This window comes from Siphateles boraxobius, unplaced genomic scaffold, assembly GCF_051911475.1.
Source record: "Siphateles boraxobius isolate OS27281-9 unplaced genomic scaffold, OSU_SipBor_1 20, whole genome shotgun sequence".
Taxonomy (NCBI): Eukaryota; Metazoa; Chordata; class Actinopteri; order Cypriniformes; family Leuciscidae; genus Siphateles; species Siphateles boraxobius.
Window position 1 is genome coordinate 10,621,925 of NW_027508811.1, and position 15,506 is coordinate 10,637,430.

A 15,506-nucleotide genomic window follows, 5' to 3' on the forward strand; every position below is an offset into this window, starting at 1 on the left:
CTCTATTCGCTTCTAAGTGATTGAAACTTGCCGGCCCCGAAAAGTTATTAAAGAAATCGTTAAAATAGTCCAAGTGACTACAGTGGCTCAATCTTAAGTTTATCAAGCGACGAGAATACTTTTTGAGCGCAAAAAAACAACAAAAATAACGACTTTATTCAAGTATTCATTTCCTTCTCTGTTGGCCTCGAGATATTCATGTAGTATAATTGTGTACTGCTTCTGTGTTATACGTCACACACATCACACACATGACCAGCGTTGGCCAATAGTGAGCCTACATGTGACGTACAACACAGAAGCAGTATGCAATTATACTACGTGAATATCTCGAGATTGAGCCACTGTAGTCACTTGGACTATTTTAACGATTTCTTTAATAACTTTTCAGGGCTGGCAAGTTTCAATCCCTTAGAAGCCTATGGAGGAGTGATCCAGCTCTCAGATCTAATCAAAAATATCTTAATTCGCGTTCTGAAGATGAACGAAAGTCTTACGGGGTTGAACAACATGAGGGAGAGTAATTACTGACAGAATTTTCATTTTGGGGTGAACTATCCCTTTATGTGTCATTTTATAGACATCTCCTCCTGTAGTTTTTTTTTATATATACATTTGACAACTTACATGCTTAACCACTCAAAGTCCATTAGCCTTCTGAGAAGAGTAGACACATGAGGATTGACTGTGTTGTTCCTCTTCTCTGAGCTCTTTCCACGTCTTGGTACCAGTGGATGGGTTGATTCCAACAAAACATCTGCACAAAAATCAGTCAGAAAAACACAAGCAGACTAATGAAAATATACCACTTTACAATAAGCATTCGCTGCACTACTAAAAAGGGTTAGTTCACCCCAAAATGACATTTCTGTAATTAATTACTCATTAATCTGTCATTAATTAACTACTGACCTCAAAAAATATCTTAATTTGTGTTGTGAAAATGAACGAAGGTCAATAGTTAAATAATGACAGAAATTAAATTTTTGAGTGAACTAATCCTTTAACATACACATTTATATTTAAGTAAACTGTTACCTTTGAACAAATTCAAGTGTGTAGGATGCCTCGTGCTGGTACACCAGATTAAAGTTGTAGTAAATTGCAAACAAAGCAGCAAATCCAGCCATAAAATTGGGGTGTGGATTCATAACGACCTGACCCTCAATACTCAGCATCAGGGTTGCAGTGAGAATTTCACCTAAAAATAATAAAAATAAGAAACACTTTCTAAAAATGCATGCTAAAATACCACAGGCAAAATGTATGAAGTAATTTAAAGATTTTGAAACGTACATTACCTAAGACAATCAGTCTCGGAAAGTCTGGAAGTATATAACTTTTTTCCACATCAGCTGCTGTTGCTGACATCTACAAGAAAAAGAAAAAAAAGGAAAAACATTCTTGAGATATGAGATGCAAAAGTGGATTTTACACTAAATGTCCTCTCACAACTCTTAAAGGGGCATTTTATTTCCCTGCCCTCATCAATATGGCCTTTTAAATGCCTAATTAAGTTATTCAGAGTTGTACATGTGAAATGACAATGTCCAATCTGGCAAATCAGGGTTGTGTCTATTTTGTCAAATCTGGCACCTTTACGTGACTTCTGATAACCTGTATGGTCTCTATATAGATGAGACTTAAAAGCTGCAAATTTTGTAAATGCACGGGAACAGTCAGGTACAACACAGGTAAAACAGCAGTTTGGAACATTACTGTGACCTATTATGCTTAGTAAAACCTACAATGGTAGTGCTCTCATGTTGACACAATTTACAGTGATACATTTCTCATTTAGATTTAGGTTCAAGTTATATTAAGAAAACGATAACTATGGGAACTTTGAACAGAAAATAAAATGAACTTTCAATCTTTTGCCAGTCAATTTGAATTTAGTTATGACGCAGCGATTTGTTAAACTGGTTTTACATGCTCTCAATAAGAAATCCAAACTAGTGAAATAAATGAGAAATAGCACCATCCAACGATCTTAAAATCATATATTCTAATGTTTTTTATCAGCAAAGCTAACTGCACGTGCGTATAGTTTTGTCTCACCAACACTTCAGTGGATTTGTCTTGTCTGCCAAACAACTGCAAATGCTCTAAAAAAAACCTCTCTCGAGAGCAAAGGCGAATAGGCATATTACTATCATTGTTCGCAGCAAATTGCTTTGCGTTAAATTTAGTTTTGACGCAGGCCTTTGTTAAACACTGGTTTTACATGCTCTCAATAAGAAATAAAAACTGGTGAAGTAAATGAGAAAATAGCAGCATCCAACGATGTTAATATCATAGCCTAGTCTATTTGTTTTCGTCAAGAAAGCTAACTGCACGTGCGTATAGTTTTGTCTCACCAACACTTCAGTGGATTTGTCTTGTCTGCCAAACTGCAAATGCTCTAAACAATACTGTCTTGAGAGCAAATGCGAATAAAACTGTAACAAACTGCATCATTCATCCATAACATTTACGATGGTTTTACCTTGTAACAGTTCAGCTTCGTCTCAACACTGTTTTGGCGCGCGCCGTCGCGATTCTATGCCTCGCCTGAAACAAGAAATTTTAAATTAAAGACACATTCCTTTACTAAATAAACGTAACGTTTCAGGGGGGGAAATATTGGAATCAAACACTTTTACATCCCACTAAATGTCCTGATAACACGCAGTTGTTAACAAGTTTGCATATCTGACATATATGTTATGAATTCTGTTCATAATTGCTTAAACAGCATTAAGTAATACATTAGATTGTAATATATATGGACGTAAATTTAAGTTAACTTACCAAAAACTGAGTAAATAGTGCCTTTTATCTTCAACTCTTCTTGCCCTGCATGCTCCAGTTCGCCAGTTTTCAAACCTGTATTCAGCCGCGCAATCCCATAATGCCACATCACAATAAGTTGTTGTAAAACGTATGAACTACAGTGAAAACACCTCTTACCTGTAAATCAATTTACAGTTGACAGGGAAATATACTTTAAATAACTGTAATACTCTTTTTGACCCATAATGCATTGCGAATTACAGTAATAACTTGTACAATGATAAAACAATACATTTCTGTAGAATTTTGCTGTAGAATCTACAGCAATTTGTTACAGTGTAATGAAAAGAAAAGTCAAATTAAAAGAAAGAAATTAAGTAGTTTGATATTATCTCAGTTATTATTTCCTGAAATACTATTTTAATTCAATAGGCTTACTGATTATTAACATTTGATTATGAATATTAACTTATCAAAGTAATAGTACTGTATATCAAAGTCAAATCATAGAGAGGAGTCAAGTCAAGTAACCCTTATTTATATAGCGCTTTATACAATACAAATTGTTTCAAAGCAGCTTTACAGTGATTACAGGAAAATGATTAAATGATCCAAACATAGTTAATTCGACTGTACAGCAGCTCTAAACGAAAAGTGTCATTGTTCAACTAAAGTCAGTTCAATGTTAAATTAGTTCTGTTGTAAAGATCATCAATTAATAAATTATTTTAATCTATAAAGCAGTTCTGCAGAAAACAGTGATGTCATCATCCAGCTCAGTTCAATTCTTATTCAATAGTGTCAGTGCAGTCAAATCAATAATATTGTTAAATATTAAGGATCCCCAACTAAGCAAGACAACCTGGGAAGAAACCAGGCTCAGTCGGGGGCCAGTTCTCCTCGGTTCAATGAACGAACACTTGTGCATCACAAGTCAGAAATCAGATTGTGAAAAAATATTATTAATATTAATAAAATGTAAATAAAAACTTAAAAACATTTTTGACTAAGATGTTTTGACAACCTATGCAGCAAAGCACACCAAATATCAAAACATACCTTGTTAATTGACTGTTTAGACACAAGATAAGAAACAATCAACCAGATGCAATTAGCACATGGTCACATGAGGTCATCCTTAGGAGGAGTTACAATCATTGTGCCAAGAATTAAGGCTGCCGTAAACGTCATTTAAGAGCATGGAGGAACCTTGGTGCTCCAGACGGCTTGATCGGCTGATAAGCAACCACAAATTGCAGCTGCTAGCAGTAGCTCTGGACTGATTTGCTGCTCGGTTAAGGGGCAAAGAAAAACACCAGTCTTGGCCTGCAAGTATGTTGGCTGTAAAATCTGGATCATGTTTGCTTTACTGGTGCGAGCTCGGACACTGGTTCGCATTCCACTGACCCCCACTTCACTGTTTTCACAGGAAATAAACAGAGGCTTGTTGCGGCAGCGTTATCACTCCCGGGCTGTTTGGAGTGGAACCAAGAGCTACAAATCTGCAGAGCCGCCCAGTGGTGGGCAAGGGTGAAATAACTCCTCAGGTAATGTGCACAGTCGTTTTCAAGGGGTGACTGACGAAATGTGGCTGTATTAAGTGTGAAGGGAATCAAGGCCAAGTGTGCAATCACCCTCTGATTAGAGTGGGGGAAAAAGCATTTTGCATTTCTGAAGCAGCATGTCATTCACCGAATGTGCAGAACTCCCTTCAAAACAGGCAAATCTAACATAGGAATGGTGGCGAGCATTTACCAAGTATGGTAAGAGCTCCGGTACTAGTTCATTTACATTTTTAAAGTCAGCATGAAATGGAAATATTGTGAATGATTCATTCGTTTAATTTTTTTTGTTGTTGTTGTTGTTGTTGTTTTTTTTACTTGTAATTTATTATTAAAATGTCATAACTCGACTTTCCGGTGAAACAACTAAAATCTACCAAGCTGAGATCAGCAAACTAGCTTTACTTACTTTAGGGTATTTTTTCAGCAGAGACACAGGTTTTACTTAAGCTGTTTCAGAAATCGTCCTTATACCCATATCTATAGAACTATTTTAAGGGGCAGCCGTTTCTATTCTAAGGGGCAGCCGTAATGTTGTAGTGTAAGTTACCATATGCGCTCATTAAATCCCATAATGCACCGCAATAATGAGTGTACGACCAAAGGGCCAATGTACTGTGAGGGTCTAGCCGAAGCTGGTGTCCACAGTCCACAGTGTCTAAATTCACTCACTAGTTTTCATTCACTTCTTCAAGTGGACTATATTAGTGAATAATAGGGAATAGTGTTTTTCCACTGTTTCAGACAGGTATCATCATAGCGCTCACCTGAGTCTGGAATGTTCTCTGTTTGTGCCATATTTGGAGCTCTTTCTCTCTCCTTCAGTCTATCTTTCTCTGTTTTCCAGTTTCACTTTGGTATTTTGGAGACTTTTTGTGGTTAATCAAGTCAAGGAGATTTTGTTGTTGATTGTTTGGAGTTTTCGAGGTGTACGCTGCTGCTTGCCAACCCACAGTCGAATCAGTGTCCCAGGCCACATCACACACACACACACACACACACACACACATACACACATACTGAGACTCTCTCATTAGGTCATTATAGTCCATGGCTCCCTGCACACTCACATTGCTCTGTGTGTACACAGAGTTAATGGGTCAGATTAGAGGAGAGCTGTACAGTAATATCTGCCGCCTCAGCTTTAACACTGTGGTAACCCAGCGAAGCTCATTAGTTCTGTCCCTGAAAGGCAGACCATTTGCATTTCAGTCTCAATGTGGGAACAATTTAGCCGTCTAATTGGACAGATCAACGAGGGTGCCGTCACCAGCTCTATAACTCCTCTCGCCTGTTTTTTTTTTTTTTTTTTTAAGCATTCTGCCTTTCATTATCTCTGTTATTCAAACTCTCTGGGTGATTTTAGCTGCAGCTTTGAAATATGTTAACTTCAGCAATATGAATATCTAAACATTTTCTTGATTACCCTACAATGGACAAAGAGATATGCGCATGCCAACTGCTATCAGCAGAGCAACATTTCAGAAAGATAAGTCCTTGTATCTGGTTACCTTTCTAAATCATAAAGTAAACTATTTTCTGTTTGTATTTATGTAGACGGACTGGAGATATTTTCGCAGCGGGATGGTTTGGCAACGCCGGGAATCCCTTGTGAGGGAGAAAGAAAAATGACGGGTAGCGGAGAGAGGAATGAAGTCTTATTTGGCTAGAGACTCACAACCACCCACCCACCCACATACAGAACAACAAGGACCCAGTTGGCTGAAGTTTCTGATAAACCACTGCAGTGTGGGAAAGCTCATCACTCATCTTCAAATGGTTATCAGAAGAAGAAAAAGAACTGCACACACTTGGGAGTCTTTTTTCTGAAAAAATGTCCAGTAGATACAGAGGAACCTGTGCTTGCACTTAACATGCCATGCCATAACTTGCACTTACACTGCCATTCAAAGGTTTGGGGTCAATAAGTTTTTTTTTTTAAGCAGTACAACTTTTTTCAACATTGATAATATTAAGAAGTGTTACTTATTAGAATGATTTCTGAAGAATCATGATTCATGTGACACTGAAGACTGTATGAATAAATTACATTTTAAAAAATATTAAAATAGAAAAGAGTTATATGAAATGGTAATAATATTTCACAATATTACTGTTTCCACTGTATTAATCAATCAGTCAGTCTTAAATGCACCAAGTGACTGTCTTTTTAAGTGGGTTAATCATTCAATAAACCATTTCAAATAAAAAAAAACTGATTCATTCAGTAACACGATTTATGTGTGTTGGCTGGATTTAGCTTTGTTTTGAACTATTTTCATTGGTGGAGCAAAAAGTAAGCTGGTAATATTTTCTAAAACATAAGCTGCTCAATATTAACTTCTTGTTTATTAAACTCTGAGTTTGGGGTAACGCATAACAGGTAACATGAGTTGCGTAATCAGATTACTTTTTTTAAGTAGCTAAAGAAACATTACTTTTTAACTTACAAGTTACTTTTTCAAAGAAATTATGAAAGTTACTTTGTTTTCCCATTTATAGACACCTCTCCTGATCCCATGTTGAGAGAAATCAGGAGTAAGTGCAGAGGCGTTGTGTGCGTTATTGGATTCCTCAAAATTAATGAAAACAGTGCAATACAAACTTAGAATATTACACAAACTTGCAATAATTAAATATGATAAAAAAAATAAAATATACTTTGTTTTTAATCTCACTTTATTAACCAATGTCTCCTGAACTTCGATGATCCAATTCAACTGTTCGAAGCAAAAATGACTTTAGATAAACATCAAATTTGTGTACATTTGCCAAAAATATTACTTTTTTTTGTTATTAAAAACAAACAAGCAAGCCCAGCCCACGTGAGAAAAAGTAACGCTACACATTAATTACCATAAAAAGTTACTTTTTTTAGAGTAATGAAATATTGTAATGCATTACTTAACTTTCCCCAAGATTAAACTATTTTATAAAATCTCTCTCTTTTTATTGATTCAGCATGCTAGCTGTAAAAAAAAAAATTATAAAAAAAAATGAATGAAGCAGTCAAGATTTTTATAGACAGACCCTTTCCATTCTTTTTTTATTGACTGCCGAATCAGAACAAACAGTAAGACAGTTCTTGTTACTAAGCAGTTTGGGAGGAGGATGGGTTTCTTTCATTGCTCTAAGGGAGTATTTGGCTGAAGATTTGGGTGTTCAGGCCTCAAGTACAGTGAAACTGTCTGAGACAACAATTTTGATCAAAAAGCTCTGATTTGAACTTAAACTGATTGGCTTTCACAGAAACCAGAGAACTCCAGCTGAAGAACTACTTGGCATCTTCTATTGAAACCCATTAAGAAGAAACTGAACGTGTTACTGTTCCTGTTTTTCTTGTCACTGCTGGACCTCTAATACTGCTGTAATCTTGTTAAATTGTTCCTTTTCTCGTTATCGTGCTCTCCTCTGGAGTTTTAGTCATAGCTTATTTTCCTGAGAGACTTGGAAATATGATTTTCAGAGGAGTGAAGCATTCAGATTGTAGTATTAATCAGACTCAATTCTGAGATTAGTGAAATCCCTTGTTAAAACAAATGACTGACCTCAGCCGAATGCAGACTCTCATTGTTTTCCATCAGACAACAGGGAGAAAGCCTCCGACCTTCGCTCCGCTTTCTCCATCTTTTTCTCTATCTATCTCTCTATCGCTGACATCACAGTGGAAGCCTTTGACTTCCTGTTCCCTGGACGGCCTCAACTTCTGGAAATCTTGCGCTGAACTTTTGATGTCTTCCGCAGTTTTGGCATAGCTGCAGGGTGTAGGTGATTGAGAAATCTCATCTCTGGTCACAAGAGACGCAGACATCATGAGTCCTGAGTTGTTTTTGTTGATAGGATCATGGAAAATGTGAATATGTACAGTTTCAGATGGAGCTCTAATCAGAAGCCTCAGAGTCATCTCAGACTCAGCCTGCCGCACTAGACTAATTTCATTGAGATTTGTTTTGATTTGTTTTGATTTTTGTTTTGAGATTTTATCCACAAAAATGTGATATGTGAGGGGAAGAGAGGAGGGAAAAGAGAGAGTGAGACGGATCCAGATGGATGCTATTTTTGATTTATGGGAAAACATTTCTGCTTTTTACCTTACAGCAAAGAACCAGATTACAACTGAACAAACCCCAAGTACTCAGATAACATCGCAGAGTAATCCCAATCTGGCAAGGGCACCGAACAAAATAAAGAGGAAAAGACAGGCGGACAGAAAGAAAGAGAGTGAAAACAAGAAGGCCAAGAGAGAATTATTGGGGGGAAATGTAGAGATAGGGAAAGAGAAGTAGTTTAAAAGAAAAGAAAAAAGATGACACGCTGAAAAGATGTAATGTTGTAGGTATGCTTGTCTTCAATTGGTGGGATGGATGTTCGAGCACTCACAAAGTTATTATTCTTACGAGGACCTCTGCTGGAATAAACAGGTAATTCACTACAAAATTTGCAACAGTTTTGAATAGGTTGCTTTAGAATAATAGCCAGGTAATATGAAGATATTTCTTAATTTTAACATGAGCCTAATATGTTTCACACTGTTCAATTTGTCGTGAGTTGGTAGGCCTAATTAATCCTGGATTGTCAGGTTTTCGATATTCCACACACGTTAACCCTTGGTTAACATTCATAGTTGCATATGGATGTACAGTATGCAAAATATTTGTTCTGGTTGTTTTAATTATTCAAAGACACTACAAAAATAATAATGTCTTCATAGCTCCAGTAAATTCAGTTGCGTCCTCTTTTTAACCGTTTCCCATAGATGCTGAACCTAAACACTGTCAACATTTTAGTACATAATACATGAATATTTAATGATATAATTTAACTATGGCCGTTTTTGATTGATTGTTTAAACAAATCGCTGTAACATTCTAGCACTGTTTTACACTGCACATCTTTGCAGTTCAGGTACTGACCTACTTAATGTAATAAAAATTTATTGATTTTGGTGGGAAAAAATGGGCTTTACTTGGGGCTCAAAAAGACATCAACCTTGAGTTAATTCAAAAATGGTTCACCATCTCCTGAAGAGCAACTTGATCCACCTCTGGGTCCACCGTCTCAGGGTCGTTTGCATCTCCGCTTGCCTCCTGGATGATGGCTGCTGTTGAGGCTTAGCAGGAGCAGAGGACGCTGCGGGAGGCCGACCTCGGCAACGATCAGACGGATGGTCTGCGGCCGGCGGACGGGTGGGTGCAGCAGCGGTCCGCCAAGGCAGTATGTGTCAGATTGCCTCCGTCTGCTTCTGTGCGGCCGAGAACTGCTGGGCAAAGCTCTCAACCGCATCACAGAACAACCCAACCTGGGACAGGGGGGCATCCAGGAACCGATACTTATCGGTGTCCATCATATCGGCCAGGTTGAGCCAAAGGTGGCGCTCCTGGACCACCAAGGCATGGAGGGCGGAAACAGCCTGTCCACAGGCTCTGTAAGCCTTCGCGGTAAGACCAGACAAAAACGTATATGCCATGGGCGGGAGGAGTGGATTGCCCCGCCAGTAGGAATCGGACGCTGGACACAGTTGCATCGCAATGGCACGCTACACCGGCGGGACATCGACATACCCCTTAGCCGCTCCGCCATCGAGGGTGTTGAGGAGGGAGGAGCCACTAGAACGGCTTCTGGCACTATTACGGCACCGTCCACATCCTAGTGAGCTCCTCATGCACTTCCGGAAAGAATGGTAGCGGGGCGGGCTACCAATTGTCCAAACAGGAAGGTTCGGGACATGGTGAAGTGTTCCACGCAAGCCCAACCTTCTCGGCGGCTCGGGAAAGCATAGCCATTCTGGATCGGATTCGGTCAATGCTGCACTTCGGGAACGCAGCCAAATCCTCATCTCCAGAGGACTGAAGCTCCCCCTCCGATGCTGCAACCGACATCTGGTGATCAGGAGGAGCTCCAAAACACGACTGGTCGTCCATGTGAAGGACCAGCACGCTCTTTTGGAGGCTCCATCGGCGGCAGTGCTGTAAACACTATAGGGAAACGCCCACCGAAACCAACTCAGAAATAACCTTGCTGTGAAAACAGCAGTTGTGTGAGTTTAAGCTTGCGGCCACTCGCTGAACGTGCCGTCACACCAACACTGAAGAGAGAGTCTTGAAGGAGTCTCCAACACAGTAGCAGTCTTGTATAATCAGAAGACAAACAGAAGCTTGGCTCCGAAGTGAAAGACAATAAGTGTGTGTGCCTGCTTCCTGTTTATACCCGCACTGCGGGGCAGGGCGCATGACGCGTTTTCGCACGCCAACGTTCATTGGCTCATTCTGTAGACACTCGAAGATGATAGGACTCCCTGAAGTGATCCTAATTACGTTGTCACATCGACGTTATGTCGAACATGAGAGACTGATAGGGAACCAGGAGTGTCAGAGCTCTAACACAAAACCAAGAATTGAAATAGACAGAAGTGACAGAACCCTGAGAAGAGCGTTGCTATAATGTAACGATATTGTATTGCAATAGGTAGCACTTCAAAGTCATTACCAAATCAAAACTAGTTAGCACATTATTTGTAATTGAAAGGATTTAAAGGTGCCTTGTGTTATATCCGCAAAAAAATCAATTCATACTCCACATTCCATACCAGATGGGGGCAGTCCACCTCCAGAAAGTGAATTGATCTACTCTAGAGTAACAAACGGGAAATGGCATAGTCTCTATGCTCCGCCCCTACCTTCACAACGACCTTAGAGCCATAGACGAAGCCAAGCGAACTCCTAATAGAGGATGTTTTGAGTCCAGAGGAACTTGGTTGATGTCAAGTGATTTTTAAATGACATCTTCAAGCTTCACCAGTGAATGTTCATATTCATTTTGTTCATATTACATTTTTATTGTTAGTTTGAATTACATTAATTTGCGCCGCTCTCTCACGTCCCTCCTGCTCGCCACAGCTGTTAACTGTCGTAGCAATCTTTTTCCAAATTAAACATTTCTTCTTGTTACTACGTTCTCCGCTAAATTTCCTAAGTAAAATGTCCTTGTAACTGTTATACTCCTCCAACAAACACATTTTCCGCTGGGGTAAACTGCACCTAGCGGTTGAATGCGCTTACTCGATCCGCCATGTTTTTTGTTTTGAAAAGTGTCTAATTTTACCCAGAATACATTGCAGTGTAGTCCTGCTTAAGATAGCCAGAGTCTTAAGTGCTTTGTGCAACGGTCTGATTAAGATGTCTATCTTAAGTCTGACTATGTACTATATCTAAGCCATAGTCAAAGTCTATCTTTGTGAAACCGGCTGTAAGGTTAATAAAGTGAGATTCAATGCATAAAGTATATGCGTTATTTATCATATTTTATTGGGTTACGTAATATTCTAAATTTGCATTTCAGTCTTTATTGATTTTGAGGAATACTGAAAACAACCATCATTCTTACACAACGCCTTTGCACCTCTAGATTTCTCTCAACATGGGGACAGGAGAGCTGTCAGTCAATAAATGGGAAAACAAAGACATTTATTTGAAAAAAGTAGGCTAACTTACTAAAAAAAAGTAATCAGATTATCTAACTTGCGTTACTTGTAATACGTTACCTAGATTTAAATTAAATTTGTAATAAAATTAAATTTCAAAGTGTTGATAAAACAAACGTTATTGGAGTACATTTTACAAGAAATACTATTCTGACTTTTTTTCAGTCTGTGAAATTCAATGTGTTACTTGCTGTTTCTTTGTAATTAATTTACTAGTAATGTCTGAGAGTGAGTGAGAGTATTGGAGTTTACTTTAGATAAACTCTAGGATTTGATGGACAGCATGGCAGCGGTTTGGAGAGAGCAGAGGAGCAGGTTTCACACACTTATAGTAGAGCCTTTGTTTAAGACCTTATTATTGTTTTTACTGAAGCTCTACCACAGGGAGCTGAAACACACCCTACGATACAGAGTGGTGATGAGTGTAAATTTGAGAACTGTCAATATTGATTTTGCAAAGCAGACATTGATTTGTCATGACTTTGTCAAGGACCTGATGGTAGATTTCATCTCTGTGTTTTTCCTTTTTTTTCTTTTTTTCCCCATCATACATGTGTACGATGATAATAACAGGTTTCTGTTTTTCATTGTCCATTCCAATTAATGTAAACTCTGTATTATGATTCATCTTAACATTTATGTGTGCTGTGGACAGTTTGCAATGTCTCGACCAGATCAAAAATAATGACACCAAACTGGAAATACAGATTTAAGGAAAATATGTTTAACATATGTAGACTGAAGATAAAAGTTGATGGGACAGTGAGAAGGTCAGTGTTAAGTCAAATAAAAGAGATGGTTGTAGAATAAAGAATGAACAAAAAAGTTTAATCTCGTGAGAAATCCAGTATGAGGGAAAAATGATTCAGGCATTAAATCATCCACATTTTGTTCATTCCAACACATTATGTTTGCAAGCAAACATATAATTCTGCATATAAAACACAGGCAACACCTGATTCACACAGTATAAATGCATCCATCCATCCATCCATTTTAAACATTTCTACAGTATTATAAAATGTATATTATGTATTTATAAAAAGTATATGTTATATATTTAAATCAATATAATCAAACTTGAGACCTTTTAAGGATAATAGCATCATAACGGTTGCATCACAACAACATTGCAAACAACTGTGTGTGTGTGTGTGTGTGTGTGTGTGTGTGTGTGTGTGTGTGTGTGTGTGTGTGTGTGTGTGTGTGTGTGTGTGTGTGTGTGTGTGTGTGTGTGTGTGTGTGTGTGTGTGTGTGTGTGTGTGTGTGCGTGTGTGTGTGTGTGTGTGTGTGTGCGTGTGTGTAAGAGAGAGAGAGAGAGAGAGAGATTAATAGACTGTGGTGGTTATAGCCTGCCTGTCTAAAGTGAACAAAATCGTTGATGACATGTGATGAAACTTCCCTTGCTTGTGCACCCACGTTCAGGGTCAAAGGGCAAAGTTTAGGAGCTGCATACTGGGTATTAATTTACAAGATGGCCATCCCGACTCTGTTCTGGGAGGATGGTTTGATGCTGCCTTCACTGATTACGCCATTGACATTCAGAGGAGATGACAGTCTACGATTGAGCTGAGAACCTCCTGTTGACCTTGTTGTGCCCTTGATGGAGTGAGTCTCCTGGGGGTCTCTACTTTAAGAGCCCTTGCCCATCTCCCCCTGTACTGCAGAGTTTTGGCCCTCCTTTCTCAGCTCTAATCAGGTCTGTTTCAGTCCCGTGGCTGAGGTCCCTCAGTAATGAACCACAACTAATTGGACAGATGCGATCACCGTGACAATCGGGTCGTCATGGATACCAGGTTACCAGGGCCTGATATTTGATAAATAGGTGGGAATGAAACACAGGCTGGAGCAGCGATATGTCAGACACATAATCATGTTCGTGCGATTGAAAACATATGAAAGCCTTGGACATGCATGTGGACATTTGCACACCCCTCCCTGACTCAGACTTTCCAAAAAGAGGTATGGTATTACAGAGGAAATTAACGTATGGTCCAGTTTTGTATCATGTAGTGAACACCTCTTAAAATCTATAAACACAGATTTGAGATGTGGGCTAAAACATCTTTGGGGGAATTTGTGCCAGAATGCTCCCAGGAACTGTTCAATTTTTTAGCAGGTGATGAAAATTGATTCTGTTGACTGGGGCCTTAAAGTATATGTTGTTCAAGCTAATCAAAAGAGTTTTTCTTAAAACAGTTAGCACTATGCTAACCTATAAGTTTAAGCAGCTAGCTTGCTAGCAAAAGTCAAACAGACAACTAAAAGGAAGTGAAATTTTTAATTTGACCATTTTTAGATTCAGTAATATAATGTGATTTTAAAAAGACCTGAATTAACATTTACAATTTTAAAAGGGACACAAAAATGAAAATGCTGTCATCATTTCCTCACCCTCATGTCGTTTCATGTATAACTTTTTCTTCTGTAATGTAAAGAACATATATTTAGTTGACTTTCAATTTATGGACAAAAACATTTTTTAAATAGTGGTAATATAATAATATAATTTGTGAGTGTGTTCCACAGAAGAAAGAATGCCAGTTTGATACTACATGAGGGTTAGTAAATGATGACCAGTCTAATTTTCTGAGTGAACCATCCCTTTTAAAATGAGATGCACAGTAAATCATTTTCCTATAATTTATAATCAGGTACAGAACAGTCTTCGGTCTCTTGTGAACCAAGTGTACTCAAGACGAATAAGTGAACGTTTTTTTTAACATGTCCTTCCATCTGTTCCCTCAGGCCTGCTTTCCCAGGGAAATATGATGAAGGGAACGAAAATAAAGTGGAATGAAAAACAGAAGAATAAAAGAGCTACAGCTCGGAGAGCTCAACACAAACTGTTCCTACTGCGCTGCTACACGGCCTACTGTTCTACCACCTCAGGACACTGCGAGAGAGAAAGAGGGCAAGAGAGTAGAGGAGGAAAGAGACCCCGACAAGGACATGCCGATTCCACCCAAGAGAACAACGCTGGACGAAAGAAAAGCGGATAAGAGATTGGATGACAGAGTTCCAGCAGAGAAAATAAATGAAGAATTTAGGTAGAGTGTTGACTTTTTACTCAACAAGTTCTTGGTTAGAAACAAAGAGGGAATAGACAAAAAATGGAGGGAGACCAGAAGCAGAGTTTATATTGATGCAGTGAAACGATACTGTGTGTGTATGCAAGAGAGTAAGTGGTTTCTGTGCCACTAGCGACACCAAATGGACCTGCAAAAATAATGATTGTTTTCAAACAAGTTTCCCACTCACCCACCCCTTCTGCCACTGGTCAATCAAATGGTTGGCCCCACCCTAAACTCATACCATTGGTTTCTGTGTTGGGCTGGTTAGAATTAAAAAAAAAAAAAAAAACAGACATGTTTGGACAGAATTTAGAGAAGTAAGCCTAACCATGGTGTATTGAGTCCTCTTTGAATCCAAGGCTCTCACTGTTCACAACAAGATTGAATGGTTAAAATAAGTAACTACAATAGTTATAATTAAAATGACTTTAATTTGTTTTTAGAATTCCAGAAGTTTGAAGGTGAATAAAAAGAAGAAACATCATGATTTTAAATTTTTAAGTCATTTTAGGTCATCTTGAGGCCCTCTTGGAAGTTTGCTAGGTCCCCTAGTGGGCCTCGGACTCTGGTTGATTCAACTGCTTTAGAGTAAGATTCACTAACAGAAATTACCTT

General features: G+C 38.5%; 2 long non-coding RNA genes across 2 annotated transcripts; both read left to right on the forward strand.

Moving 5' to 3' along the window:
- The first annotated feature begins 4,181 nt into the window (after positions 1–4,181).
- On the forward strand, positions 4,182–6,552 carry LOC143744687 (uncharacterized). The gene is made up of 2 exons (XR_013205890.1): positions 4,182–4,322; positions 5,895–6,552. It is a non-coding gene; the product is annotated as an uncharacterized LOC143744687 (long non-coding RNA).
- A 1,783-nt stretch (positions 6,553–8,335) lies between these two features.
- Positions 8,336–15,371, forward strand: LOC143744689 (uncharacterized). Its single transcript, XR_013205891.1, has 3 exons — positions 8,336–8,758; positions 14,566–14,867; positions 15,335–15,371. It is a non-coding gene; the product is annotated as an uncharacterized LOC143744689 (long non-coding RNA).
- Positions 15,372–15,506: the final 135 nt, after the last annotated feature.